Source organism: Choloepus didactylus, chromosome 1 (assembly GCF_015220235.1).
Source record: "Choloepus didactylus isolate mChoDid1 chromosome 1, mChoDid1.pri, whole genome shotgun sequence".
Lineage (NCBI taxonomy): Eukaryota > Metazoa > Chordata > Mammalia > Pilosa > Megalonychidae > Choloepus > Choloepus didactylus.
This window is the reverse complement of record NC_051307.1, coordinates 80,180,505-80,206,180: the sequence shown is the minus strand read 5'-3', so window position 1 is coordinate 80,206,180 and position 25,676 is coordinate 80,180,505. Positions and strand designations below refer to the sequence as shown.

Here is a 25,676-nt window from a genome sequence, read left to right as displayed (position 1 = left end):
AAGTGTATATGTGTGTGTGTATAATGTATGTATATCTATATATCTTTATTTTCAGTTGAACAATAAGCAAAATTGGTTTCATGAGGTAGGAAGCAGGTGACATCCTCAGCAGTAGAATTGGAATATTTGAAACGTCCAGGAGAGAAGTCTTTCTTCACCACCACCACCCAAAAACATATTCACTGAATACTTCCCTCATTACCTGTGGAAAAACCTGAATTTAGATCTTGGAGAGACAGTTACGAAAACAGAGACTCCCCTAAAAGGAAGTAATATATGAAACAATTAAATTAATAGATTTTCATGTAACTGAGAGCAAGTTGAAAGAGATGAAGTTCTGGTTGCTCCCAAAAGAGGCAGTCCCAGTCACGTTTGTTTCTTTTTCTTCAACTACCTGGTGGTGGGTATGTAGAAGTGAAAGAAGACGGGGATGGAGGAAGGGAGGCATGGAATAAGCTGTATGAATTCTAACAACCTAAATTATCAGCTAAATTGTGCCCAGCTTTATAGAATTCAAGTTGCTGGTTAGCTTGACACCTTTGCTATTCTGTCCATTCCTGTCATTTGAAACAGCATAAGCAATGGCTACATGCCCTGACTATTTTCCTAGTTAGGTTGTCAAAGTTGTCTTAATGAATGCTGACTTTATTTTCTGTAGAGATACTGAACAAAATATTTCTTTTGAAAGTTCTTAGACATCTATCCTTCTAACTCCTGATCACTGTTATAACCAACCTCAAGAAGTCCTTAGTGAAAACTAGAACAATATCCTATAACACGTCAGCTATAAATAAATTGGCATAGTTTATCTCTTTGATTCATGTTCTTATGAAAATCATGGGTTGTGAAATAAAACTACGTTTCTCTCTTGTTCTCTTTTATTAACCAGATCTTTACAAGTTACATTGTGACTTGTTTCCCTAGCAAAGGTTGAATAACACTCAGAAAGCTTTAATAGCCAAAGTCCATGTTTAGAAATAGCTTTCTTCTATAATGTACTGCCAATTTCTTATATGTGTGTATTTTGACCTTTATGATGCGTCTGCAATGGACTGTCTGTTGATTGGTACATGCTAGTGCTTTGCTTATAAGAGTTGAGCAATAGTTCAGTGATCCAGTCCAAATCTGAGCCATAGATAGAATGGGCTCATCTTCTATTTAAGAAATGTGGCAAACTGCTTTAAATGAATTTGGTTCAGACAAGGTCATTGGAACTGTTCATCTAACCCTCTGTGCTGTATGTAATGGACACCTGTGCTGAGCTCCAAAGCTGCAAGGTAAATAGACAAAAAAACTGGTAATTTGCCACCCCTGTTAGAGCTTCTCCCTGAGTGTTATTAGATTTACATTCTTAGTCATATGGTGCCCATTTTGGTCATTTAAAGGAAGTTGTTCTCCTGAGGTCTTTGAAGATAATCTTGGGAGTAATTGTAATGATTTCTTGTATTATTTTCCTGTTTTTTTTTTTTTTTGGATAGGTGATTAAAGTTTATATGTCTATGCAATACCAGGTTTGTGAAATATTCAGCTAAATTTCTTAGATATGAATTAGTTGTTAGAAGGTTGCACTCTAGTTAATCATTACATTAAAACCACAGCTGATTCAAGTATTTTTCCTCAATTTTATTTGTCATATGTACCTTGAAAATTAAATCTATACTTAAGCACCATATATACCATTTTTAAATAATCACTTACAGACTCTCTGTGTTTTTAATCCACTTTAAATTGTAGAATGCATTTTACTCAATTATGTGGGGATTCTGTATAATTTTTAGGGTCAACATTTTATAGGATTTTGTCAACGTTAGAGCTAAATGAGACTAAAAAAATTATTTTTTAAAGCAGTTTTATTGAGATATAGTCACATACCATATAATCCATCCAAAGCATACAGTCGATGGCTTTTAGTATAATCAGAGTTGTACATTCATCACCACAATCAATTTTAGAACATTTTCATTACTCCAAAAAGAAGAAGCCCCTACCCCTTAGCAGTCACCTCTCAGTCCCTCTATAATTCCCTAACCCTACACAATCAAAAATCTAATTCTGTCTCTATAGATTTATTTATATTTGCATTTTATATAAATGGAATCATACAATATGTAGTACTTTGTGTCTGGTTTCTTTCACTTAGCATAATGTTTTTTTTTAATTATTATTACTTAATTAGAGAAGTTGTAGGTTTACAGAGCAATCATGTAAAAAATATAACATTCCCATATACCACCCTGTTGTTGACATTTTGCATTATTGTGGTACCTTTGTTACAAATTGATGAAAGAATATTAAAATATTATTGTTAACTAATATTTAGATTAGGTGTATTTTTCCCATATACCACCCTATTATTAATACCTTATAATAGTGACATAGATTTGTTATAATTCATGAAAGAATATTCTTATACTTGTACTATTAACCACAGTCTATTGTCCACAACAGAGTTCACTGTGTTTCACAGTCCTATGTTTTATCTTCTAACTTTCATTCTAGTAACATACATGACCCAACACAAACATAATTCGGTGCTGTTACTTATACTCACAATAATATGCTACCACCACCACTATCCATTTCCAAACATTTACAGTCAACCTAAACAGAACTTCAGCACAAATTAAGCATCAGCTCCCCATTCTCACCTCTTATTCTATCCCCTGGTAACCTATCTTCTAAGAGTTTGCTTCTTATAATTAGTTCATATCAGTGAGATCATACAATATTTGTCCTTTTGTGTCTGGCTTATTTGACTTAGCATAATGTCCTCAAGGTTTATGCATGTTATCGCATGCATCTGCACTTCATTCTTTCTTACAGTTGAATAATATTCTGTCGTATGTATAGACCACATTTTGTTTATCCAGTCTTCAGTAGATGGATACCTTGGTTTTTCCCATCTTTAGACAATTTGTGAATAATGCCACTGGGAACATCAGTATGCAAATGCATCAGTATGCAAAATTTTTAAAAGTTTTTACTTTTGAGGAGGTCTCATTTATCTATTTTTTCTTTCATTGCTTGTGCTTTGGATGTAAAGTCTTAAGAAACCATTGCCTACCACAAGATCTTCAGAATGCTTCCTTACATTTTCTTCTAAGAGTTTTATGGTCCTGGTTCTTATATTTAGGTCTTTGATCCATTTTGAGTTAATTTAGTATAAGATGTGAGATAGGGGTCCTCTTTCATTCTTTTGCATATGGATATCCAGTTTCCCCAGCACCATTTGTTGAAGAGACAAATGAGTGGACTGGGTAGTCTTGTCAAATATCAATTGGCCATAGATATGAAGGCCTATTTCTGAACTCCCAATTTGATTCCATTGGTCAATATATCTATTTTTATGCCAGTGCCATGCTGTTTTGACCACTGTAGCTTTGTAATATACTTTAAAGGCAGGAAGAGTGAGTCCTCTGTCTTTGTTCTTTTATTTCAAGATGTTTTTGGCTATTCAGTGCTCTTTATCCTGCCAAATAAATTTGATAATTGGCTTTTCCATTTCTGCAAAGTAGGCTGCTTGAATTTTTATTGGGATTGTGCTGAATCTGTAAATCAATTTGGGTAGAATTTACACCTTAACGATATTTAAGTATTCTAATCCATGAACATGGAATGTCCTTCCATTTATTTAGGTCTTCTTTCATTTCTTTTAGCAGTGCTTTGTAGTTTTCTGGATACAGTTCCTTTACATCCTTGGTTAAATTTATTCCTAAATATTTGATTCTTTTAGTGGCTGTTGTAAATGGATTTTTTTTTCTTGATTTCCTCCTCAGATTGCTCATTTCTAATGTATAGAAACACTACTGATATTTTCATGTTGATATTGTAGCTTGCTACTTTGCTGAATTTGTTTATTAGCTCTAATAGTTTTGTTGTAGATTTTTCAGGACTTTCTGTATATAGGATCATGTCGTTGGTAAATAGTGAAAGTTTTACTTCTTCCTTTCCAATGTGGGTGCCTTTTATTTCTTTTTCTTGCCTAACTGCTCTAGCTATAACTTCTAGCACAATGTTGAATAACAGTGTGAGAGTGGGCATCCTTTTCTTGTTCCAGATATTAGAGAAAAATCTATTCCTAACTTTCATTAGGAATAACAATACTATTATATGTATTATAATAATATTAACTTCTATTCCTAACTTCTAAAGTGTTTTGATCAAGAAACGATGCTGGATTTTGTCAAATGTCTTTTCTGCATCAGTTGAGATAGTCGTCTGTTTTTTCCCCTTCAATTTGTTAATGTGGTATATTAAATTTTCTTGTGTTGAACCACCCTTGCATACCTGGGATAAAACCCACTTGATCATGCTGTATAATTCTTTTTAATAAGCTGTTGGATTCTATCTGCAAGTTAAAGAGGTTATTGAAATCATCCTCCTGACTGTAGGCAGAGCTGCTTTTATTCTATTCAAAATAGAAAGGATCTTTCCTCTTTTATAGATTCATGAAGGAAGAAATTTCATAACCCAACTTAGCAATGTATTTGATCATTTACCATTTGCACATTTAGGACATTCATCTTTAAGTCTAACTTAAATTCTTCACTGGATAGTTTATTATCATTTTGTCCTAGAGACAAAATTGCCAATTATTATCCTCTTTGTAACAACTCTTCATATAGTCAGAAAGCTATGAAAACACACCTCCGCTCTTTCTTCCTTAACCTAAATTGTCCCAGTTTTCTTAAACATTTACTTTTGTTTTTATAGCTCCTTCTGCAGCAGAGCGACAGAGGGGACTATTTTAAAAAGTTCTGTCATACATGATGCCTCTGAGAAAGGCACTGAATATTTTAATTTTACTGTGCTGATTTGAAAATAGCCACAAGTTTTTCATTATATGCTGATGGACAAAGCATTTGTGTTCGTTTAACCTTGTGGTTGAAACTTGTTCTCAAAAAAGCAACTGACTCATAGCATTGGCTAGATCCAGAATAAAGAGCATCAGTTTTCCTAATCTTAAAGCTCATCTTGCCCCCACTCCTAAAACACACTAAAATTAGCTTTTCCTTGACCTCTCTCTGGTGCTATGTACTGATTTAATGACTTTTTTCTGTCTTCTTTGTCTCCTAAAATAGATGGCCCTTATTCAACAAACATTTAAGTATCATGCTGTGTATAGGCATGCTAGGCTATGCTGGCCTGAGAGATCCAAGTGTGAATGACACACAGCTCCTACCCTCAAGGAGTTCACACTCTAGGGAGAGAAACAGGTGAATATGATACAAACTAGAAACCAATATAGTAAGCCTTATGATAAGTATGTGTTGCTGTTTGCTAGAGCCGCCATTATGCAAAATACCAGAAATGGATTGGCTATTTTAATGGGGGTTTATTTGGTTACAAATTTATGGTCCTAAGGCCATGAAAGTGTCCAAACTAAGGCATCAACAAGAGGATACCTTCAGTGAAGAACAGCTGATGGCGTCAGGAACACCTCTGTCAACTGAGAAGGCTTGTGGCTGGCTCCAAAATGTCTCTGGGTTTCTCTTAGCTCCTCTCTCTCAGCTCCTGTGCGTCCTTGCTTCTTTCTCCCCGGACGTTTCACTCTAATTGTCTGGGGGTCCTCTCTTAGCTTCTCCTGGGGTGAAATCTGGACTTCATCTCTTAGCTTAGCATCTCCAAACATCCTTCTGTCTCAATCTCCAAGCGTCTCCAACCATCCACCTGTGTTGGCTGTTAGCTCTCTTAAATACTCCAGTGAACTAATCAAGACCCTCTCTGAATAGGCAGGGTCCACACCTCCATGGAAATAGCCCAATCAAAGGTGTCACCCACAGTGGGGTGAGTCACATCTCCATGGAAACACTCAATCAAAAGGTTCCACCCTAATCAAAACACTAATAAATCTGCCCCCACAGGATTGCATTAAAGAGCAAGGTTTTTAGGGGGACATAATATATCCAAACGAGCATACCACATGAACAAAATGTTAGTGTGCAAGGGGCAAGAGAAAGAGATTGGGAAGGCTTCCTAAGAGACAGACACTTAGCACTGCTCCTTTAATTGACAGTGAAGGCCCAGAGATATAGATGACTGTGGTATGTTCAAGGAGGAACAAATAGCCTGTCATAGTATAAAATGATGCAGTGGGGTGGGGGGTGGGGGGACAAAAAAGACTAGAGGGCCAGATTGTGAAGAGTCATGGATGCTCTTTAGCAAATAGTTGGTGGCAGCAAGCACCAAAATAACATTTTCCAAACTGTGTTGTAGAAATCTCTTTCCAAGTCTGTAAAACACAGACTGTGTCCATGTTGTCCTATTGGTTTAGTATCTATCAGATTATTGGGTGCAAGTAACTGCTTAATTTTTATCCTTTGGTATAAATTTTATGTCATGACTTTTCCTTTTTATTTTTTTTAACCAATTGAGGGAGACATTTGGAAGAAAGGCAGCATTCTGTTCACACTGATCTGTACATTCCATTGTCCTGCTGTGCTCATATTTATTCCAAGGACTTCTGTACCACTAACATGTTTACATGGGATGAGTTTGCCCTGTAATAGGCACAATCTCTTTGTACCAAATGGCATTAATGGTAGGCTGTGAGCAGCAATATAACCATGTGCTTCTAATTGATTGGACCACATGATAAAAGTGCCAGATGTTTTCAGCATCCCTTATAGGATATCAGTTTACTGTAGGTCAGAGGCCCTGGTACACAAATCCATTTGGAATCTGTAAAGCTATAACTTCAGGACTTTGAATATAAAGAGAAAAGATGTCTAAAATCAGATTGTAAATGGCTCCTGAATGTCATGCTAAAGAGTTGGAGCTATAGGAATTGTAAGAAACCAACCTAAATTTATTAAACTAATCCAATCTCTGTCACTCCTTCTAATACTCTTGCTTTCACTGCATTCTAGTCTCTCAGACCCTCTACCTATGAATCAAGAAGGATTTGGAGGACTTGGATGGGGTGGAGTGGGGTATCGAGTTGTATCTCAGCATTGTCTCAGACTCAGAAACAGCCCCATACCTAACTGCTGAACTTTAGTTTTTGAATCTCTCTCTTTGTTTATAATTACTTTATTTCATGATATAAATTTTTGAAGGTAGATGTCCTTTAGAATTTTCATAGCATCTTAAGGACAGGTAAGGCAACTCTGTGATTTCCTTATTGTTCTTTCCAAGGTGGATCCAAAATCAAATGGTCTTGAAAAGCAAAACCCAAGATGTGAAGGACCACTTGTAGCATTTACAGTCTTCTTATGACTGACCAAAAGGAATGAAAATGTTTCTACAAACTAGTCTTCAGGAGACCACAAAGTACCTAACAGGAGATTGCCCATGCTCTATATACACATCTGAATAACCCATCCATCTGACTTTAACTTGTAAACTTTTTTTTAATCATGCAGAAAATACAGAGCTACCAAATAACTCCCCCACACACTCAGTTTTCCTTAGTATTAATAATTTACATGCGAGGTACTTTTGTTACAATCAGTGAAACATTATTATTGTAATTATACTATTAACTATAATCCATAGTTTATATTAGGGTTCACTGTTTGAGTTGTACAGTTTTATGGGTTTTTTTTAAATTTTTATTCTATTAATACATATGCAACCTAAAATTCCCCTTTTAACCACATTTAAATATAAAATTCAGTGGTGTTAATTACATTCGCAATGTTGTGCTACTATCACCACCATCCATTACCAAAACTTTTCTATCACCCCAAACAGAAATCCAGGCTCATTTTAGTATTACCTTCCTGATTCCCTATGCCTATCCCAGTCCCTATATTCTAGTTTTTGACTCTATGAACTTGCTTTTTCGAATTATTTCACCTTAGTGTTATCATACAATATTTTTCCTTTTGTGTTTGGCTTATTTTACTCAACATGATGTCTTCAGGTTTCATCCATGTTGTTGCATGTATCAGAGCTTCGTTCCTTTTCAGGGGAAATAATATTCCATTGTATGTAATATCACATCTTGTTTATCCATTCTTCTGTTGATGGATGTTTGGGTTGTTTCCATCCTTTAGCAATTGTGAATAATGTCACTATGGACATCAGTGTGCAAATATCTATTCTAGTCTCTGCTTTCAGTTCTTTTGGACATATACCTAGATGTAAGATTTCCAGGTCATATGATAATTCTATACTTAACTTTCTGAGGAACCACCAAATTGTCTTCCACAGTGGCTGCTCCATTTTACATTTCCTACAACAGTGAACAAGTATTCCCATTTCTCCACATCCTCTCCAACACTTGTTATTTTTTGGTTTTTAATAGCAGTCATTCTAATGGGTATGAAATGGTATCTCATTGTAGTTTTAATTTGCATTTCCCTAATGGCTAATGATGTTGAGCATCATTTCATTTGCTTATTGACCAGTTCTATATCTTCCCTGGAGAAATGTTTATTCAAGTCTTTTGCCAATTTTTAAGTTGGGTCGTTTTTCTTTTTGTTGTTGCATTGTAGGATTTCTTTGCATATTCAGTGTATTAAACTCTTATAGGATAAGTGGTTTCCAAATATTTTCTTCCGTACTATAGATTGTCTTTTATTTTCTTGATGAAGTCTCTGATGCACAAAAGTTTTTAATTTGGGTGAAGTCCCATTTATCTATTTTTTCTTTTGTTGCTCATACTTTTTTATGTAAAGTCTAAGAAAACATCGTCTAATGCATCTTCCTGAAGATGTTTCCCTATATTTTCTTCTAGGAATTTTATGGTTTTGGTGCTTATATTTAGGTCTTTGATTCAATTTGAGTTAATTTTGTATATGCTATGAGGGAGGGGGTCCCCCTTCCTTCTTATGCATATTGATATCCAATTTTCTCAAGACTGTTTGCTGAAGAGGCTGTTCTTCCCTCATTGAATGGACTTGGGACCCTTGTCAAAAATCAGTTGGCCATAGATGAGAAGGTTTATTTCTGAAACCTCAATTCAATTCCATTGGTCTGTATGTCTGTCCTTACGCCAGTACCATGCTGTTTTGATTGCTGTAGCTTTTTGATAAGTTTTTAAATTGGGAAGTGTGAGCCCCTGAACTTCATTCTTCTTTTTCAAGATGGATTTGGTTTTTCGGGGCTCCTTACCCTTCCATACAAATTTGTTAGTTGACTTTTCCATTTCAGCAAAGTAGGCTGTTGGAATTTTGATTGGGATTGTATTGAATCTGTGAATCACTTAGGGTAGAATTGACTTCTTGACACTATTTCGTCTTCTCATCCATGATCATGTAATGTCCTTCCATTTACTTAGGTCCTCTTTGATTTCTTTTAGCAATGTTTTGTAGTTTAATGAGTACAAGTCCTTTACATCCTTAGTTAAATTTATTCCTAGAGATTTGATTCTTTTAGTAGTTATTGTAAATTGAATTTTTTCCTTGATTTCCTCTTTACTTGTAAACTTTTTGCCAGATAGAAAATAGAGAATTAAAAACTTCCAAATTCAGAGTGCATGAAATGTCATTAAATCTAGCATAAAATTTCTTAACTCTCTCAGACAAAGAAAATCATATATCCAGAATGAAGATGGAATATCAATTAATGGGAACCTATGAAGCTCGCATTTATTCTGTGAAATATATGTATCTAAAAATCCAATAGTACCTCATCTTATGATAACAGTGGAAGCCAAAAAGGTATTAGAAAAATCAGTAAAGTAAAAATCTTCATCCTACCATTTGGAATGATTCCCACTTAAGAATTAATTAACACAACACTTCTAGAACATTGAAGAATTGTTAAAATGCTATGTCTACTCATAGAAAACAAAGATATAAACCCACCTAACTTCTAGACAGAGTAGCTGAAGAAAAAAGATTGGAAAGATTAAAGGCATGTGTAAGAGGACATTTCTGTCTTTTTGTCACACCATTTACCCTCTTCAGATAGAAGGAAAATTGTTGAACTTTAGTTCATCTGAATTTCTCAGCTCTGTCATCAGTGCTGTGGCACATGCTAATATCCTGATTCATTTGAGATAAATAAGCTCTCCCTTTTCTATGCACAATGCAAACTGTAGCCAATTTTTGTGAGTTATAATCACTTATTTTCTGTTTTTATTATATTCATTTTATTATATTTTTCTGTTTTTATTGTATTTTATTAAAATATATATTTATTATATGTTTGTTATTGTTTATTCTTAGCAAAGTTTGCCTCACTCTTTTTTATGCAGTGTGAAGCCCATGTGCAGAAAAGCACATGGATAGGACCACTGCCTAGGCTTGGAGTTAGTTAAGTGGAATGAGAGACTGACAACCCAGATTCTGTTTTTAAACCAGCCAGATACTTCAGCTGACCAGTAACTCAGCTTCCTCACCATAAAATGGGTATAATAATAGCTTCCCCTTATCACTGTGAAATGTTTAGGATGCATATGACAGCAAACCTGTCTCCTTCCAAAAGAGAATCTTAAACTAGCCTGTGTAATCCTGAATGATCCCAGATTTCAAGGGGAAACATAGAGTGGGGCACATTGAGAGGCAGTTTAATTTAGAGGTTAAAAATATGTAGACTTTGGAATGGTACAGACTTAAGTTCAGATCCCAGCAGCTGTATGATTTGAGGTGTTTCCTAATTTCTCAAATCTTCCTTCTTTTCTCTAATAAATTGTAAATAGCAGTCTTTACTCTTGTAGGGAGGATTAAATGATATATTAACATTGCTTCTCAAACTCTTCCATTTAGGTGGTCCTCACTTTAGAGTGAGTAACCTAATATTCAGAGTGCCGGGGACATAACCTGAAGCAGCCTGCCACAAATAAGACTTTTCTGTGAATTCCCCGGTTTCATCTAAAAGTACCTGCAAATTTTGCATTCTGCTCCTCAATATATTCTTGTTTGTTTCACTAAACTGGAAGTCCATGAGGAAAAGAATCATTGTTTTCTACAACATCCAAGAAATAGTTACTGAATAAATTAATACAAAGTAATTAATATTAATATAAATTATATTAATATTATAAGTAATATATTAATATAAAGTAATAGTTGAAATTACTTATCCACAAGGAAAACTGACCATCTGGGAAGGCAGGCATATCTTTATTATTTATTTTGTTGGTTTTGTATACTCTTTGTCACACTGCCACACATCCCTGGCTATACCCATATCCAAATTTGAGAAGCATTTGCTTAGCAAGATGCTTGAAACCACAGAAGTTACTCAGTAAATAGTTATTCTTGTTATCATTTCTCTGCTCACGATTTCTATTCCCCATTGTTCTTAAGGCTTGATGGACTTTCTAAAAAAGAATTTACAAAGCACTAGGAAGGTAAGAGTCTGGGATGCCTTGAAAGGAGTTTGTGTGTCTCAAGCCATACACACTCACCTACTTGAGCTCTAATGTCTATACATTTTATTTACTCCTGGCTTCAGCTTATAACGTTTTGTTAAAATAACTAGAGGCAATGAGAGGGATTGAGATAGGGTTTTCTCTTGTCTCCCGTTAGGCCAAGGGTTATTACCTGGGGTTCATGGATGGCCTTTATGAAGTCTGGGAGCCTTTTCAAACTTGATGTTTTTGAAGAGTTTTATAGGGAGGGGGATTCTCATAGAGATTTGTAACTTCTCAAAATGTTGAAAATCACTGCCCTACAACTTACATAAATTGAAATCTGTAAAGTTACAATTAACAGTACTTTCAGTTCCATATAGATTGATACTGTAGTAATTTCCACCCAGAAATCACAAAACTAAGGTTAGACTTTACCACCACAAATCTCCCCTTCTCCTCTTCTCTCTGCTCTTAACCCCCACCCCATATCCCCTTGTGTTTTAATGGCCTGAATTGTACAGGCTTTATACTTTTATAGTCTGCTAGATATGTGTGCTTTGAACCTAGCTTGGGTAATGCAAATGTTTTAATCTTATGTAAAACTATTATAGATAATTATTTGCGTTTCTGATCAAAGCAACTTGCAGACATATGAAGTGACTATCACTTGGGTGGAAAGGACACATATCAATAAAATAACAATTTGAACTGAACAAAAATAAATCTATGTACGTAGCTTAATACATATTCTCAAAATTGCATAGCAGATTGTAAATCAATCAAAAAGTAGGGGTCTTTTGATGATTATAAACATTTATGCATCGTGTCAGAACTCTGAGATTAAATTTTTAGCCTACTTTCAAATTTGGGATTGTATTATTGATCTTCATTAATACACAAAGACAATATGTATCCAGTCAAATCTTCAATTCAATTTGACCTTGATTTTTCTTAGTTTGTGACATATGTATAGTGATTTCCTTCTCTATCTTGGATTCCTGTCATTGACAGCCTGTGTATTATTTGACTTACAGGAAGGATAGTTTTTCATTCCAGACCCTGGATGTATTTATTAGTCAATCCAGGTACAGTTTACATTGATCTCTTGTGAGCCCATCAAAATTGGAATTTAAAAATTTTTTGCTAACTTTTATGAATAAATGCTCCTTGAAATTTAGAAAGGAAAGGTGTGTTTTTATATATAAGAACATAAGAAATACTAAGTAGAGTTAAAGAAGAGTATAATTATTATTGAGAGTTATTTGGGTTACAACACGCAACAGTAAAATATCAAATGAACAAATTTCATAGAAAATGCCTCATCATATCATTTCCTTTTCCTCAAAAAGTAGGGAAGGAAAGCAAGCAAAAGAAATAAAGAAAAATAAAGAAAAGAGGGAAGGAAGGGTGGAAGGGAGGGAGGAAGAAAAAAGAGAAAAGAAGGGAGAAAAGAAAGAAAAGAAAGATAAGATGCACCAGAACAGTGACCGAGCATGTAGCAAAACTCAGAACTTTGAGGTCTTTAAAGATTAGTCAATCTTGTTTTCATATTTCAAGTTTGTATGTATTTCCAATGAATCATATATAATCTAATTATCTTGCTTAAAAATTTCATTAAACTCATCAATTCTATGAAACAATTTGAAAGCATTGGAGACACTAACCTCTCTTGTGTTAACATGCATTATGATCCAGGCTGCAGATTTTCATCCTCAAACTTCTGAACAAGGAGGAGAACACCATCATTTACCTTTGCATGTAAATGGACAGGGCTTCACATTGGCCATAAATGCAAAAACATTTCTTTGGAGTAACCTCTACAATGGTGCATTTGTCAAAAAAAATTTCCAGGAAGTAAAGTCTCTTTAGCCTTATCCTATGCTGTTATTTATGCAGGTCCTTGCACTTGATGTCTTCTAATAAAGTTTGTTTTCCATATTTCTTGAGGCTTATATGAAGTGATTAAAATCATAGAATCAGAGAAACAAGGATTTCAATCTCACTATATATTAAGTTCTTAATGTGTTTTTGCAGGTTGGGGGTAGGGGAGACCTGTTTTGTTTTCTCAGCATCCTTGTTTCATTTATTAATTTCTTGTGGATCTTCTGTTACTTCAGTTTCATCCTTCTGTAAGAGAAGCTATCAAAACAATGGTGGGCACACCAGTCCTGTCATAGCTTATTTTATTGTGATTTGAGGATTGCAAAGGAGAATTATTGGATTTTAAACATAGAATGAGAAATTGTTTAAGGTCACCCCAAACAACTATTCTGTGCCTGATTCCTGAAATTTCCATCATCGGTGATGTGTTTTGGGAGTTAAATTATTTAATTTAAAATCATTTATCAGACTATTTCCCACCTCAGTGAGGACATTCCTCAGCTGGTGAGAATGTTTGAGGACGAAGTATCAGAAAAGGAAGCCAGGACACCAAAGCCATGTTGGCCACGTTTTCTGTGATACTGATGGTTAACAGCACTTGGATGTGTTGAACTTTTGCAGAAGATCTATTGAGCGTCAAACATGACTAAAGTTCATAAGGGTTTGACTCATCTTTGTCAAGCTAAAATTAATCGTGTACAACATAATACAGTTTTTACCTATTCTAGTCAGTGCTGTCCAATAGAACTTTCTGCAATGATGGAAATGTTCTGTATCTGTGCTGTCCAAAATAGTAGCCACTAGCCACATTTGGCTATTGAGCACTTGAAATGTGGCTAGTGCAACTGAGGAACTGAACTTTAAATTTTGACTACATCTTAGTTAATTTAAATTTAAAAAGTCAAATATGTCTAGTGGCTACTGCATTGGACCTTGCAGCTCTAGATAATACTCTTATGATACCGACAAGAATTTGAAATTGACAAAGAAAAATCTTGGCACTCCTTGTGCTGGCAAGTACTCTGTGGGTCAGGAGGTGACACCTTGGGAAAATTCTTATGAGGCTTGATCGTCTTTCTTTTTGGGTTACAGGCAACAAAACTATATCGTTTCTACACTGTTCTTTAGGAGCAACCAATTCTGTTTTTACTTAGATAGGCTTTCCTTCTCCCACTGTGTCATTTGGTTTGTTTTTAATTCCTTATTTTTCCTTTGATTTTCAGTTCCTTGACCATAAGTCTGTGGCCTGCCGCTTCTCTTCATGTAAGTAAAAATGGTTTCTTTACCTTTCATGTAAATGTCAGATTTGGGAAATTTTTGTCTTTTTGGCATGTTTTCCAGTTGACTTTGTTGTGGTTTCTAGCACTTCTTTGGTATGTTTTCCAGCTTCTTTTGTGTTTGCAGTTGTTGCTATTGGTGGTAGTGGTGGTTGCTATCCTTGGGGGTGGCTGAAAAGATCAGCGGCCCCAGCTACTCTGCACTTATATAAAGACTGCCCTTTTACTTGGCCACAGCTGCTGTTTGCAAAAGCCACTGCTCTTTTAAACTGTAACTTACATTCCTCAGCCAGATACCAGCAACAGTTGGACTTTTTGCTCCATTGTGAATCAATGGGCAATTATTTATTCTTCATTTATGTACCTATCCCTAGGTCCAATGGTTTTTAATTTTAACTTCTAGATCTGTTTTTTCATTTCTTGACAAAAATTCTAATATCCTTTTACTAAGAAGTACAAGACTGAAAAGTAAATGGGATAAAATTGTGAGCACAATTTTAACAAAAAAGAGAATCTAGGAATCACATGTACAGGTTTATGGAAGGTACTGTTTTTTTTTAGAAAAGAAGGAAAGTCATTTAAAAAAAAAAAAAAAAAACTTCATTTCAGATTAAAAGAGGACAATTATTTAAAGCCTAACCAGACTGTACTGAGTGGATTTGGGTAATTTTTACTTTGAGCTGCTTGAAAGAGGTTCTGGGACAATGAACCCAAATAAGCAGTTACCACATGCACCGTCACCTGAGAGATTCTACAGGAAGTGGCAGTTGCCTAATGTGATAAATAATCATCAGGCATCCTTCAGCTGCTTCTCACTCTCTGATAAGCACTCTCTCATTCACAGCAAGGGAATATCTTGCTTCACTGACCACTCCTCATTCCTCGATATTTCTTGTGTTGTTGTCAGAAAGAGGGTTCCCATGGATCTTTTGCTTGTGTATGGCTACCACTAACATTCCTAGAAGCCATTGGCAAATATATTTAGGGAGCAGAATCTTTCAAAGAATGCTAAGGTTAAAGTTCAACGTGACATTTATTTGACAGAGAAAGGAAATTGATTACAGTTCCCAAGACTGGTGCTGTGTGTAATGCATTTATGTAACAGGGGTGTATCCTGCCTGCCCCTGACAAGTCTTGTTATTCTTGGTGTTGATAGAGTGGGTCTGTTAATGCTTTGGAAGATGTCAATGTGCCTGCTTATGGTTACCATTTATGTCTCCATTTCCCTCCCCTCAGATACCTAGCACCGCATATTTCTAGTCCTCTGACTGGGAAATCATTCTGTTACAGTTCTTTTGTGTAAAAACAGTTCACATAATAGCTCTGTGTTAGACAAGGCATTAATCCTCACATCACCGGGGATGAGTCAGCACAGTGCACTACTGCTCACATGGCTCAGCTATTATGACGTCAGCACTATAGGGCGAGCCTCAGACACAAACAGTACAGGGGACTGGAGACCTGTCACAGATTAGAAATCAACAGGGAGAACTGAGATTAAAAATGTCATAGAAAGGCTGTCTCTGGCTCATAGAAAAATGGGAAACTGATTCAATGTTACAACAACATTGAACTGTCTCGTTCACAGCAAGGGAATATCTTGCTTCACTGACCGCTCCTCATTCCTCAGCTTTTAGAGAGATCCTATAGCTTTTAGAGAGATCCTATTTTTCTAACCAATGATAAGGCTGGGAGGGTGACCTGTGGTGAGCCGATAGCCCTTTCATGTACCCAGGTACCCACCTGACCTTGTCTCACCCCTGGGCTAAGCTTCTTTCTTGCTTGGCTGGTTCCAAATCTTGAGGCTGCCCTTATATCATGAGGGTGACAGGGTCTATGACAGTCCTGCTGTCCTCAAGTGCCCCCAGGGACACAGCTGATGACTTCAGGGATAGTGCCCCAGGGGCCCAGCAAAAGAAAAACAAAAGTTACTTGAGAACAGATCAGAATATTATCTCCCCAGTGCTCCTAGCTCCCAGATATTCCTTCTGATTTTCCTCTAGATAGGTACAGAATTCTGCTTATCCCACCTTCTCTCTAAAGCCCAATTTGGATTGGACACAGATTTCAATAGCTCCTGAAAAGATGCTTCTAGACTTTCTCCCAAGAGTTTTCCATTCCATTACTCTTTAGCAGGAACAAAGAGGCACCCTCTGTAAGTTGCCATGCTGCCTTGAAGCAGGTAGCACTGACATGCCATATTTGAGAAACCTAGGCCTCTCTACAATTCAGACTCAGATTCATGCTCAGGTCAATACCTCTCAGTAAACCAAGTGTTGAAGTGGGTGATAATTCACTGCCTCAGTGGCATTCTCTGTTAAAAAGACATCCTTCACCCACAGCATCTATCCTTCACTCTTATTCTTATACCATCCAATCTCTTATTCTTCTCCCAGCCAATCACAGGCCCCTTTGATAACCATCAGAAAGTACTTTACTGCTGGGATCTTCTGCCTTCATTATGTTGCTATAGGCTCCTACCATGCCTGTAAAGACTACCCCTACTGCTTGGCTTAATTTTGATTAAGCATCACACATAACTCTTCATTAGTCAATAAGCATTTGTAGGATGTTAGTTAGAATCCTTGGTCCCGGGGACTCAAAAATCAATAAGAAATGTACCCTGTCGTAAAGGAGCTCATAGTTTGGTGGGTACTGGAATAATAGATAATACGTACTGGAATGGAGATATTTATAAGATGTAGCAAGGGCAAAAAGCAGGGAGTGCCCACCTGCACTGTGGAGAAGTGGCAAGCTGGGTCTTAACGGTAAAAAGAATGAATTGCAGTTTACCAGGGGGATGTGAGAGAGGGGGAAATAAAGGAATCATAATCAGAGAAAAAGCAAGAGCATTCACAAAGACAGGAGATGGCGAATAGCAACTGGAAACAGAGGAGTTGAGGGTAGTGCAGCATGGCAGGGGCATGGCAATTGAAAGGTGAGCACTGTGAGATGAGTCTGGGAAGCAGGTCAGACTCAGTTCATGGAAGGCCTTGTATGCCATGCAAAGGAGTTCAGACTTGGTCCTGTAGGCTTGAGGAGAATTTGAAGAATTTCAGGCAATTTATGTTTTAGGAAGAGCTGTCTGATGGCAGTATGGGTGGCAGACTGGAACTAGGGAAACCAAGGTAAGAGGAGAGGTTATTTGGTAGTATTGAAATACACATTGACATTTGCATAACTCCAGCACAGGTTGGCCCACTGCATAATCTTTGTGTTGTGTGGGGCCAAATTTCAGACTGAAATACATCTTTATAGGAGCTTCACCAGAGACCTCAATTTGAGTCTGACATCACTGTGAGCTCTGAGTCAGTGCTCTGTCTACAGGTCTCCCAGGAGGGTGGCAAAGTTGGTAGGGCAGGACAGGGTGGTAAGGGGGAAGTGGAGAGGGCATGGTCTAACCACAGTGAGCTTGAGGGGAGGGCAAGCAGATTAAGTAAGACATTGCCAATGTTCTGCTTTTCTCTTCTTTCACCTAAAATGAAACAATTTCCCAATAATGTCCCCCTAAAGTCAGTCAATGTCCCCAATTTCCTCTCATTTTCCCATTGCTGCTTTTTCTAAGCAGAAGTTCCATGCCATTGAACTGAATTGCAACTTATGCACAGCCGGGTGTTGAGACAATTCAGTATATTCATTCCTTTTTGCTGAATTAGAGTTCACCATAAGTGTGCTTTTCTCTTGTTCACTTTGGGCTGCCAGGACAATTTAAAGGGGATTTTCAATAGCTTATGTCTTATGTACCATGTTCTCTTTTGCAAATGGGAGGATGTGTGTGGGTGTGTTTAAGTCTTCTTTATATCACTTTCTGGAAAGGTTTGAGGAGATGAACAAGATGAGGAATAGGGACCTATTGAAAGCCCAGGTCTCCCCAGTGACCTGAGTGGAGTATGTAGGCTGGTGATCAGATGGTCAATTATGTGTTTGTCAAAACACGATGGGCTGCATTCCAGACAGCCAGCTTTGGAAGCCCAGCTTCTGCCAACCAAATGTCATCTGGGAACATGCAACACTGGGCACTGTGAAGGAGTTTGAAATAGACCATGTCACAGCCAACCTACTGCCAGTCTTATAGCACCAATATGGCATGCACAGCCGGGCCCCACGTTTCCAAGCTCAGGAATTCACTGTACTAAATTCAAGAGGTCAGATGGGTTCATGTTTTCAAAGCCTATGTTCTCTGCTTTGAACATTGTAACTTGCTCCTCAGCAATTTCCAAGGGATTTTTTCAGTCACATCTCTGTGGAAACCACTCTTTCTGTGATGGTTATGAGAGCCTTGTAAATGTCCCAGAGGAGAGAAAAAAAATAAACTTGCACTGACAATGACTGTGATTCCTACAGAGGGATTCCAGCTCTTAGGAAATTGCATTAAAGGTGCATAGCTTTTAAAATATCAGGAACCACCTTGGCAACTTATAAAAAGCAGAAGGGCTCTGCCTATTTTATAAAGTGATTTGCATATACCTGCATAAATAATGTCCCCACCTGTACTTTTATGCATTTAGGTTGAATAAATTAAATTCAGTGATCTTTAAAATATTCTCTGTCTTTCATTGCTCAGACACCATTTTCAGGACCCCTCCTCCTCATTTTTTTTTTTCCTGTGGTAGTAGTGACTATGTTTTTTCAATCTTTGGACTAATTCAAAGCATCAAAATGCTCCACAGACCAGCCTGTCACAGCCAGGAACATTACCTCTCTGAACTTTCCTCTGCTTGCTTTTTTTGTATTCTTTTTCTGCCTATTAGATCATGAGTTCCATATCCTTTTCATGAGGGAAGATGGGAGATTGTGTTAACTAAAATGAAAACCAAGTACAAGATAGGTCAAGCTCCACTACCTATATGTGTATCCAGCCTTGCACAGTTGCACACCTCAGGGACACACCCACATTAACCTTTTCTTCCTTTGTGCACTACAACTATCCCTTCAGAAACCATCCAGTCCTTAAGCCAGATCAATTGTTATTTGGGCCTTCAAATTAAAGCCTTGTTAGTTGGCTAGCCTAATGCACATTCATCCCATAATATTTTATTAAGCTCTTATTATATATAAAGCATCATGCTTAATGGGGAAGTAAAACATAAATATAGCACATTGCTGTTACTTGCTCTTAAAGAACTTAACATTGAGTTAGGAAAGGAATATATTGTTGAGTGTTTCATGTACATATGACACAATACACGTCCAAGTGTCAGAAGGAATGATGTAGTCAAGTATGTACTGTCAGAGTTCATTCATGAGAAAGAAACTTGAGGGCTGGAAAGTTTCATGCAAAATGTGATTCATCTGGGTCTTTAAAATGGGTAGAATGTAAAAAAAGATGATTGGCAAAAGAATGATGTTCTAAGGAAAAGTATAAAGCTAAATGTCTGGATCCTTGAGAGAGTCTAATAAATAGCACTCCTCTTCCCCATCCCAATTCTGAACCCACTGAAAAGGAACTGATAACTAGGGAATGAAAAAGTTTGATAAAGACTTCTTTGGAAGTACGTGGCTCAGTGTGAGAGGAAAATGGGCTCACAAACTCCCTCTCCTTCAATTAAGACTCTGGAAGAGTCCTCCCAAGGGAAAATTTGGATCTGCTTAAGATTATAACTTTTCCACATCACTATTTCCCACTAGTCTAAGTGGAAAAGAAAGAAGAAAAAACTAAAGTTCCACATTTACAAACTTTAGATAGACCAGTTCCACCTAATTAAGGAACAAGGACCTAGGGCCTCCCCCACCAACAGGTTGACTCAGTTTACCTCCATGGGTAAGTAGAAGGAGTGAGGCAGGAAGCAAAAAGCATTTGCAAAATTTCCTTCTGGAAACCAGAAGTGTGGAAGATGCATTCCTACCAACACTAAGATCCAGAGACTGGAAAACAAAATGAAGAAGTACTGAGTGAGATGATAATGGGAACTAGAACCAAGAGGCCAAATAAGGTTCTTGTCAGTCTATGGGTACATAACTGAGGTTGGAACTAATAGTCCTAGAATTATGCAGGGTCTAAACTGAGGGGTCCTTTTAGGAGTCTCAGAGTTACCAGAATCAGAACCTAGGGGATCAGGTAAGAAATAAAGATAATGAATTAAAACCTAGTTGGAAAGGATTAACATAAAAATTCTTATCTCTTGTTAAACTAATAATAACAACAAGAAATAACATTTATTGTGTGACTGCTATGCTTTAGGCAGTGGACCAAATATTTTTAATGGCTATCTGATTTAAAACTACACTATTATATAAGTGCTGTTATAAACCTAATTTTGCAGATGAGGAAATCAAGATTCATCATATTTGAGTCACATAGGAAAAACACATAGTAAGTATTAAAGATAGAACTTCTAACAGCAAATATAAGAGGGTAAGCTAAGTGAGTCTGGAAGTTCAGGATAAGCTTCCCTGAGGAAGTGACACTTGAGCCGACAGCTGAAGATGAAAAACTAAGAGGTGAGGTTGAGTGGTGGAAAAGGGTACCAGGCAGGGGAGCAGCACGGGTGAATATAGCTGGAGAAAGAGAATGGGGTGAAGAGCAGCCCAAGTTGAGGTTGAAGAGAGATAGGGAGGGCCTGATGATGTCAGGCACTTTGTGGGCAATGTTAAGGGTTTTGATCTTTGTTCTCAGGGAAATGGGAAGCCAAACTTAAGAAGGAGTGTGACATAATTAATTTTAAAAAGATTGTGCTACTCTTGGGCATTTATCTCACAGGTATAGAAACATATTTGTGCAAAAACCTTACAATGAGTTCTTAGTTGCTTTTTGTCATCATAGCCCAAAACTGGGCACATTTTATTGCAGAATACTGCTCAGCAGTAAAAAGGAATCTACTGTTGATGCACATAACAACTTGGATGGATTGTAAAAGAATTATGCTGAGTAAAAAAAGACAATCTCAAGATTACATCCAGTATGATTCCATATATATAGCATTCTTGAAATGACAAAATTATGGAGATGGAGAACAGATTATTGGTTATAGAGGTTAGGCAAGGGAGAGAGAAGGAGATGAATGGGGTTATAAAAGAGTAGCACAAGGGATCCCTCTGAAGGAACTGTTCTATATCTTGACTGCAGTGATGGCCACACAAATATACAAGTGATAAAACTGCACAGACTTTAATATTCATGCACATATACAAATGCATATAAAACTGCTGAAATATGAATAAAGTGGATGAATTATATCAATGCTACTCTCCTGATTGTGATATTGTACTTCAGCTATGCAAGAAGCAACAATTGGGCAAAAGAGTGTGAAGGATCTACTGGATTTCTCTACAACTGCATGTTAATCTACAATTGTCTCTAAATAAAGTTTTTAAAATATAGTGAGCTAGCTTCATTGTGGAAAATTATTTGGAAGGGGCAGAAGTAGATATTGGGAGATCAGTAAGGAAGCTGTTATAGTAGAGCAGATATGAGGTAGACTAAGATGGTGACAGTGGGAATGGGAATGGAGAAAAAGTAAATGGAACTGAGAGATAATTCAGAAGTAAAATATACAGGTCTTGCTTATGGATTGGATGTGGGGGATGATGGAGAGAGGTGGCACCTATGACTTCTGGTTTTAAGCTTATAAAACTATACGGGGAGGCGGGGCAAGATGGCAGACTGGTGAGCTGTAAGTTTTAGTTACTCCTCCAGGAAAGTAGGTAAAAAGCCAGGAACTGCGTGGACTGGACACCACAGAGCAATCTGTCTTTGGGCATACTTCATACAACACTCATGAAAATGTCGAACTGCTGAGATCAGCGAAATCTGTAAGTTTTTGCGGCCAGGGGACCCGCGCCCCTCCCTGCCAGGCTCAGTCCCGTGGGAGGAGGGGCTGCCAGCTCCGGGAAGGAGAAGGGAGAACTGCAGTGGTAGCCCTTCTCGGAAACTCATTCTACTGATCCATACTCCAACCATAGATAGACTGAGACCAGACAACAGAGAATCTGAGAGCTGCCAGCCCAGCAGAGAGGAGACAGGCATAGAAAAAAAAAAAATAACACGAAAAACTCCAAAATAAAAGCAGAGGATTTTTGGAGTTCTGGTGAACACAGAAAGGGGAAGGGCAGAGCTCAGGCCTTGAGGCGCATATGCAAATCCCGAAGAAAAGCTGATCTCTCTGCCCTGTGGACCTTTCCTTAATGGCCCTGGTTGCTTTGTCTATTAGCATTTCAATAACCCATTAGATCTCTGAGGAGGGCCCTTTTTTTTTTTTTTTTTTTTTTAAATCCTTTTTTCTTTTTCTAAAACAATTACTCTAAGAAGCCCAATACAGAAAGCTTCAAAGAATTGCAATTTGGGCACGTCAAGTCAAGAGCAGAACTAAGAGAGCTCTGAGACAAAAGGCAATAATCCAGTGGCTGAGAAAATTCACTAAACAACACAACTTCCCAAGAAAAGGGGGTGTCCGCTCACAGCCACCATCCTGGTGGACAGGAAACACTCCTGCCCATCGCCAGCCCCATAGCCCAGAGCTGCCCCAGACAACCCAGTGTGACGGAAGTGCTTCAAATAACAGGCACACACCACAAAACTGGGCATGGACATTAGCCTTCCCTGCAACCTCAGCTGATTGTCCCAGAGCTGGGAAGGTGGAGCAGTGTGAATTAACAAAGCCCCATTCAGCCATCATTTGAGCAGACTGGGAGCCTCCCTACACAGCCCAGCAGCCCAGAACGGCCCTGGGGGGACGGCACTCACCTGTCACATAGCACAGTCATCCCTCAACAGAGGACCCGGGGTGCACAGCCTGGAAGAGGGGCCCACTTGCAAGTCTCAGGAGCCATACGCCAATACCAAAGACTTGTGGGTCAGTGGCAGAGACAAACTGTGGCAGGACTGAACTGAAGGATTACACTATTGCAGCAGCTTTAAAACTCTAAGATCATCAGGGAGATTTGATTGTTAGGGCCACCCCCCCCCTCCCCGACTGCCCAGAAACACGCCCCACATACAGGGCAGGAAACACCAACTACACACGCAAGCTTGGTACACCAATTGGGCCCCACAAGACTCACTCCCCCACTCACCAAAAAGGCTAAGCAGGGGAGAACTGGCTTGTGGAGAACAGGTGGCTCGTGGACGCCACCTGCTGGTTAGTTAGAGAAAGTGTACTCCACGAAGCTGTAGATCTGATAAATTAGAGATAAGGACTTCAATAGGTCTACAAACCCTAAAAGAACCCTATCAAGTTCAGCAAATGCCACGAGGCCAAAAACAACAGAAAATTATAAAGCATATGAAAAAACCAGACGATATGGATAACCCAAGCCCAAGCACCCAAATCAAAAGACCAGAAGAGACACAGCACCTAGAGCAGCTACTCAAAGAACTAAAGATGAACAATGAGACCATAGTACGGGATATGAAGGAAATCAAGAAGACTCTAGAAGAGCATAAAGAAGACATTGCAAGACTAAATAAAAAAATGGATGATCTTATGGAAATTAAAGAAACTGTTGACCAAATTAAAAAGATTCTGGACACTCATAGTACAAGACTAGAGGAAGATGAACAACGAATCAGTGACCTCGAAGATGACAGAATGGAAAATGAAAGCATAAAAGAAAGAATGGGGAAAAAAAATTGAAAAAATCGAAATGGACCTCAGGGATATGATAGATAATATGAAACGTCCAAATATAAGACTCATTGGTGTCCCAGAAGGGGAAGAAAAGGGTAAAGGTCAAGGAAGAGTATTCAAAGAAATTGTTGGGGAAAACTTCCCAAATCTTCAAAACAACATAAATACACAAATCATAAATGCTCAGCAAACTCCAAATAGAATAAATCCAAATAAACCCACTCCGAGACATATACTGATCACACTGTCAAACACAGAAGAGAAGGAGCAAGTTCTGAAAGCAGCAAGAGAAAAGCAATTCACCACATACAAAGGAAACAGCATAAGACTAAGTAGTGACTACTCAGCAGCCACCATGGAGGCGAGAAGGCAATGGCACGATATATTTAAAATTCTGAGTGAGAAAAATTTCCAGCCAAGAATACTTTATCCAGCAAAGCTCTCCTTCAAATTTGAGGGAGAGCTTAAATTTTTCACAGACAAACAAATGCTGAGAGAATTTGCTAACAAGAGACCTGCCCTACTGGAGATACTAAAGGGAGTCCTACAGACAGAGAAACAAAGACAGGACAGAGAGACTTGGAGAAAGGTTCAGTACTAAAGAGATTCAGTATGGGTACAATAAAGGATATTAATAGAGAGAGGGAAAAATATGGCAAACATAAACCAAAGGATAAGATGGCCGATTCAAGAAATGCCTTCACGGTTTTAACGTTGAATGTAAATGGATTAAACTCCCCAATTAAAAGATATAGATTCGCAGAATGGATCAAAAAAAATGAACCATCAATATGTTGCATACAAGAGACTCATCTTAGACACAGGGACACAAAGAAACTGAAAGTGAAAGGATGGAAAAAAATATTTCATGCAAGCTACAGCCAAAAGAAAGCAGGTGTAGCAATATTAATCTCAGATAAAATAGACTTCAAATGCAGGGATGTTTTGAGAGACAAAGAAGGCCACTACATACTAATAAAAGGGGCAATTCAGCAAGAAGAAATAACAATCGTAAATGTCTATGCACCCAATCAAGGTGCCACAAAATACATGAGAGAAACACTGGGCAAAACTAAAGGAAGCAATTGATGTTTCCACAATAATTGTGGGAGACTTCAACACATCACTCTCTCCTATAGATAGATCAACCAGACAGAAGACCAATAAGGAAATTGAAAACCTAAACAATCTGATAAATGAATTAGATTTAACAGACATATACAGGACATTACATCCCAAATCACCAGGATACACATACTTTTCCAGTGCTCATAGAACTTTCTCCAGAATAGATCATATGCTGGGACATAAAACAAGCCTCAATAAATTTAAAAAGATTGAAATTATTCAAAGCACATTCTCTGACCACAATGGAATACAATTAGAAGTCAATAACCATCAGAGACTTAGAAAATTCACAAATACCTGGAGGTTAAACAACACACTCCTAAACAATCAGTGGGTTAAAGAAGAAATAGCAAGAGAAATTGCTAAATATATAGAGACGAATGAAAATGAGAACACAACATACCAAAACCTATGGGATGCAGCAAAAGCAGTGCTAAGGGGGAAATTTATAGCACTAAATGCATATATTAAAAAGGAAGAAAGAGCCAAAATCAAAGAACTAATGGATCAACTGAAGAAGCTAGAAAATGAACAGCAAACCAATCCTAAACCAAGTACAAGAAAAGAAATAACAAG

At 37.6% G+C, this 25,676-nt stretch overlaps 1 protein-coding gene across 15 annotated transcripts in view; it reads left to right on the top strand.

Moving 5' to 3' along the window:
* The window catches only part of ZBTB20 (zinc finger and BTB domain containing 20), a 911,487-nt gene that overhangs the window by 707,783 nt on the left and 178,028 nt on the right, over positions 1 to 25,676 (top strand). For all 15 annotated transcript variants that reach the window (XM_037835777.1, XM_037835873.1, XM_037835864.1 and 12 more), the window contains one exon: positions 14,353 to 14,392. The gene's annotated coding sequence lies outside the window, so the exon portion shown is untranslated. The remainder of the gene's footprint in view (positions 1 to 14,352; positions 14,393 to 25,676) is intronic.